We start from the raw sequence: 6,297 nt of genomic DNA, 5'->3' as shown, positions 1-6,297 counted from the left end.
CTGCTTCTCTTTCTCTTCTATTCCTTTACCACTTCTATTCCTTTACTTGTTCCTCTTAGTGACACCTGGGGTTTCTGTGTGCCTGGTATCATCTCAAAAGTGTTTTTTCAGGAGTGTAACACCCCAGTCATGCATTATGGCACTGGGCTGGGGTCATCTCAGGCATGGGTTGCCTCCCCAGGCCTGTGTATCACTGGACTGGTGGTCATCTCAAGCTATCTCACTGTCCAGGCCCCATGGCATTCATCTTATGGTCATCTCAGGCTCACTCCTTGCCCAGAGCTGCCTGAGTGGCCCCATATGAGGGTCATCTGTCTTGGGTTCACTCCCACCAGAGGCCTGAGGTCCAAGGAGGGGTTCTTCTAGTTTCTGGCTCATTCCCAGCCCTGCCCTGCCCTGCCCTGCCCTGCCCTGGTAACCTGTCAGGTCTGCATAGTGGCAGGCAGTCATCTCAGGCTTGCTTTTTTCAGGAAATGTTAGGGTACTCATCATTCAGATGTTCACAGGAAAGAACAGGAAGTATAGACATAGCCTCTCTCCTCTCTGAAGCACCTCTCATTTATTGAAGCACAACGTGACATACTTGCCAAGCCTCTAGGGCCAGGAAGTATCTATATTCTTAAGTGCATTCTTCTTAAATGAAAGTATCCTAGGTGAATTTGTGGCTTTATACCTTGGAGGTTTTGATAGGTATTCACCTCAAGATACCATTTTTTATTACCCAAGTGCAAAGTGTACTGCTTCTCAATGGTGCCGATGGTTTCAATGATGATAATCTTTTCTAAGAATTATAAACCTTGCCCTGTGCAAAACTTAAACTACCTTCACACACTTTCCTATGTAAACCATTCATTTTTACATCTTCCTATTTGTGCCTTTTGATCACTGTAAGTATGACTAAATGCATAAAACAGTAACAATGCCATAATCTACATGTTTCACTATCTTGAAATTTCTCTCATCAATTAACTTAATCCATTAGTTTTCTGTTCAGTCCTACTCAAACTTTGAGGACTGAGTCAAAACATAGATTCTTTGCCAAAATGTAGCACAAGTGTCCTTTTAGACCAGTTCTTGATAGATTTCTTGTTCCCCACTGAAACCTCATGCATGCAGCCTTGACTGTCCATATTTTTGACAGCATTATGGTCCAACTCTCATCTGAATTCTTCATTCAGTTCTGATGATAGCATTCTAGGGCTCCTCCATCCCAGAGCCACAAACTCTCATGTTCTTCCAGAAACCACATATAAACTGCCTGGTCAGGTTTATCTCAGCTATAGACTCACTCTCATTACCTATTGACTTTGTTAGTTAATTATCTTGTCACTATGGCAAATCTTGTGATAGAAAACAGGGTAACAGAAAGTGTTTTGGTTTTGTCTTTTGTTTTGTTTTGTTTTTTGGCTCACAGTTTCAGGATATCTCAGTCCATCATGACAAGAACAGTATAGTGGCTGGAGCATGCTACATAGCTTATTCACTTTTGGGGGGAGGTTTGTTTGGTTGTTGTTGTTGTTGTTGTTGTGGTGGTGGTGGTGGTGGTGGTGGTGGTGGTGGTGGTGGTGGTGGTGGTGGTGGTGGTGGTGGTGATTAAAGATAGGACTTCTCTATGTAGCCCTGGTTGTCCTAGAACTCATTTTATACACCAGGCTAGCCTCCACCTCATAGAGATCTGCCTCCACCTTCCTGTGTGCCACCATGCCTGGCTTGTTTATTCATATTTTGAGCAATCAAGGAGAGGATATTGTCTAGAACCAGTAGACCTTACTTTCAAAGCCTATCTCCAGTAACCTCCCTGTACAAGCAAGACCACACTCCCAGAAGTTCCATAACTTCCAAAAACAGTACCAACAGCTAGAGGTCAATGCCTGTGGAAGATATCTCACATTCAAATTATAGCACTGTAAGGTAGAGATAACTGCAGTCACCCGAGGATATTTTGAGAACTAAATTATATGATGCACAGGTAAGTAGCTTTCTATAAGTGACTAGGAAGTAAATCTTTTAAGCATTATAGGCCATGTAGTCCCTGTGGTAAATCTGCCATTACAGCAAGGAAATATCCACAGATGATATTTAAACAAATGATGTGATTGTGTGCCAATAAAGCTTTATTTATGAAAGCAGATATCAGTCTGAGATTTCCTGGCGTCAAGTAAGAGCTCAATTTTGGAATTACTGTAATAATTGAATAGCAAAAGGGACTTAACTATATCATTCTTTCACAGGGAGTTGCTCACACTCAGTGGACCTCACTACCATGCTTGTTGACTCTGCAGATTATCCATCTGTTATTTCACATGATCTATGTGTCTCAGTTTATTGACTAAGCAACATAGTACAGCAAGAAAGCTCTCTACTTCTCTAATTGGATTATCCATCACACATTTAAATTGTCTTGTTCATATGACTTAAAGAGGAATGAGTTGGCAAAAAGCTCAACATGTTCTGCAAAACCCAGTGCTGGAGTAATACATAGCGGGTAAAGAGTAATCACTATGATTTTCTGAAATAAGTGGCTGGCTTCATTGCTGAACATTCACTTACAGGCGTTTACTCCCATCAAAATGATTTCTTTATATTACAGGCCGCCTTTCGAGTTTCCTTCTGCACATTCATTCAAGTGTCTGGTACTCAGTCATACTAAGACATTCTGAAAGGGTCAAGCACAGTGGCCCATGCCCTTAATCGCAGCACTGGGGAGGCAGAGGCAAGCAGATCTCTAGAACTTCAAATCTAGCGTGGTCTACATCATGTTCATTCCAACCAGTCAGAGCTACGTAGTGAAAACCCATCTGAATAAAATTTGAAGATAAATAAATAATAGCAAAATATATATCCAGAGACATAGATCAATGCTAGAGTTAAATGTTAATTCTTTGCACTGGGTTAAAAACTAAGTAAAACTAGTATAAACCAAGGTAAGTCAGTGCATTTAGAGTGGAGAATGAATGAATAGTAACACATGCAAATTAGAGAACTGTAGAGTAGGACCATGGCTATCAGAAACTCAGCCTTCTCTAGTAGAGTGCTGGGTAGGAAAGAGAAGGACAAGGGGACCTTTTCAGGAGTCTGCATGTACTTGGAAAAGAGTCCCCAAACTCAGAATCAGGTCCTTGACAGTGAGGGGGACTCTTAGCACATCAAAGTGAATACTACTCCTGTTTACTGGTGAAATGAAATCATGACACTTCCTAAGTTATAAAATATTCTCCTTTTAGCACTCTACTGGTGGTCTTACTTCCAATTTTTCTGTACACAGATACATTCTCCTCTCAACTCAGCATTTTCCCTCACATTTCTATATGAAAAGCACAAGCTCTCATTCATTCTGTGGATTGGCTGCAACTCCTCAATCAACATGAATCCATCAATATGCACATTACCCAGAATGCCAAGTAAAATTATACAACCAGATAGTATAGATCAGGATATGTAATCAAAGCTACTTTGTATAGTTAGTCTTAAATAACCAAGGCCAAGATTAAGTTCCAAAGGACAGAAATGCCACTGTCTTATTTGTCATGTTACCAGTGTCACTTACAGCTTTTTTTTTAATTTTTTAAAAAGATTTATTTAGGCCAGGCGGTGGTGGTGCACGCCTTTAATCCCAACACTTGGGAGGCAGAGGCAGGTGGATTTCTGAGTTCAAGACCAGCCTGGTCTATAGAGTGAGTTCCAGGACAGCCATGGTTACACAGAGAAACCCTGTCTCAAAAAACCAAAAAAAAAAAAAAAAAAAAAAAAAAAAAAAAAAAAAAAAAAAAAAAAAAAAAAAAAAAAAAAAGATTTATTCATTATTATATGTAAGTAGCTGTCTTCAGAAACACCAGAAGAGGGCATCAGATCTCTTGACAGATGGTTGAGCCACTATGTGGTTGCTGGGATTTGAACTCAGGACCTTCAGAAGAATAGTCAGTGCTCTTAGCAGCTGAGCCATCTCTCCAGTCCCTCACCTACAGCTTTTTAAGCTGAGAGATCAGCACTTAACCAACCAAGCACCACTTAGCCTTTTTACACCCTTTTCTACAAGGGAAACTCCTTATCTCACCCAAGTACTCACAGTGTCTCCCATCCTCCCTGTTTTTCAGAACTGAGGTTGAGAACTTTAGTGAAGGGAAGTAAGGTTCACAAAACTCCCAATAATAGAAAGTCAAGTGTGTGTCTCAGTACTGCTACTCAAACCTTGGGACCCTGACCAAGTACCCACTATTGCTTCTCCTTGCTGGTGAGCACATTTATTCTGGTATCAGTGTAGTTTAGATCCAAAAAAACAAACAAAAAAAAAAAACAAAAAAACAAAAACCAAGATCCATAAGACAACAAGGAAAGAAAGAGAAAAGAAGAGTAATCGATTTACACACCAGCAAAGATCAAAGGTGAGCCCTCCTTTTTCTTATAGATCTTTTTTATCTGTGCCTGCACTGTGAAGAAAGGCTTTCTTCCCTTAGCCAGTTCTTCCTGAAATCACTTTCATACACTTACCTATAGGTATGTCCTCTGTTGATTCCATGGATATCAAATTGACAACCAACATTAACTATCATAAGACCCAAAGAAACAAATGAGTCTATGCAAGGCATCAAAGAGCTTTAAGAATGAGCTTTTCTCTGTTTTCCAGAGGAATGGGTCTTAATTTTGAGCAGTATTAAGATAGTATGTGGACTGGAAAATATTATCTTGACACAAAAAATACAAAAGGGTTCTTCTGACGTTTATGCAAGTCTCAAAAATAACAAAGTCTATTCCTCTTCACAATAACTGATGCCAGTCTTTGGGGAAACTGAGGTAACCTAGCAGTTCATTGACTCTTGCCTTCCTACCTTCCACACAGGAGGGAAGCTTTAATCCTTAAAGCTCTTCATCAGAATTAAACACATCACTTGGTATTCTTGCTGCTGGAGATATAATACCTTGGCATATTAATCCTTAAGGAGCTTTAATTACTAAAGTTGTTCACCAAAATTAAATACTTTACTTGATTATTCTTTCTGTTGATGTGGTACCTTGGCATATTGAAAAGCATGGGAGATGTCAAGTCATTTTCATTGCCGGGTCCTTAGAAGAATACAGGCAGACATCCAGGCCATAAACAAAGAGGAAGATTGGTTCAGATGCTGGGTAAGTAGCTAGACTGGATGCCAAAGAGAAATGAAATCTCCAACAGAAGACTGTAGTTTCAAATTTCTATGCCAGGGACAGAAAGACCAAGTCAACAGACACAGTTATTCTTTGCTCTCATTGAGTTCCACAAACACCAGTGTTCCAAAGGCACCCTCATGAGTGAGTTTCCTAGTAAACACTAGGATAAAAGATATCCTTTTGACAAAACTATTTCCAAACACCATGGGAAAATTCACTGATGCATTCAAAGGGGTCTAGAAATTCTCTCACAGAGACCATTTTATTCTTGTTGCTGCTGTTACAAATACAGGTTAAAGGCAAACACATCTCAATATGTTCAGCAACCTTCTATTCTGGGTCTCCATGGAATTTAGACACATTTTAAGGTTCACAGCTACAACCAAAAGCTAGCTCTTGTATTAAGTCTATGACATAAATAATAAAGAGACAAAAAAAAAAGCAAAGAGAATAAGAACAGGAACTCCAAAAGACAAGTATAAGAGCCATCTCCACTGCTGTGTGGACACTTAATTTCTCAGGAGTTCCTGGAGAATAGGAATGGAGTATACAAAGTGGATTTACACCATGTCAGTCCCAGATACAAATGTACACTGTTCAAATTACTCAAGGCCAGATGGGAGGTGGGAAGGGGGATCCTATTAACTGAAGAAAGCCATTCCATTCTAAGACAGCTATGTGTTCTGAGGTCTTTCAAAAAACAAAACAAAACAAAACAAAACAAAATAGATTCTCAGGCTATTACTAAATCGAAATGTGACACTGAAGATTCATTTATATCTGTGAATTTATCTAAGAATTGCAAAATAACTCAACTTAGAGACTTAGGTGGTAGTGTTCAGACCTATCAACAGCTTCAAAGTGCTTTCAAAATGGAAGTAAACTAGCCATCTAGTCATTTAGATTCCAAACCGTTCACAGCCAATCATTACGGGTGCTGTAAGAAAGGGGGTTCATTTACGTGAACTTAGTATGATATTATAACAAATCCCTAGACAATCTGACAAAAACATGAACAACACACACACACAAATACAATTAGAGATGAAAGGGTATCTTTGCCACAGATCCATGTTAGAAAACCTTCCTTAAAAATAGTGGAAAATGTATGCTCCAAAAAAGCTGAAAAGCACAGACAAAATGGGTGAGTCT

At 39.5% G+C, this 6,297-nt stretch overlaps 1 non-coding gene across 1 annotated transcript; it reads right to left on the bottom strand.

The window, feature by feature from the left end:
- Window positions 1-472: 472 nt before the first annotated feature.
- Window positions 473-605, bottom strand: LOC116097330. Its single transcript, XR_004121364.1, has one exon. It is a non-coding gene; the product is annotated as a small nucleolar RNA SNORA17 (small nucleolar RNA).
- Between the last annotated feature and the right edge of the window lie 5,692 nt (window positions 606-6,297).

The sequence above is a fragment of the Mastomys coucha genome, unplaced genomic scaffold (genome assembly GCF_008632895.1).
Source record: "Mastomys coucha isolate ucsf_1 unplaced genomic scaffold, UCSF_Mcou_1 pScaffold18, whole genome shotgun sequence".
Lineage (NCBI taxonomy): Eukaryota > Metazoa > Chordata > Mammalia > Rodentia > Muridae > Mastomys > Mastomys coucha.
Note: the sequence above shows the minus strand (reverse complement) of the source record. Positions and strands in the feature narration are given on the sequence as shown.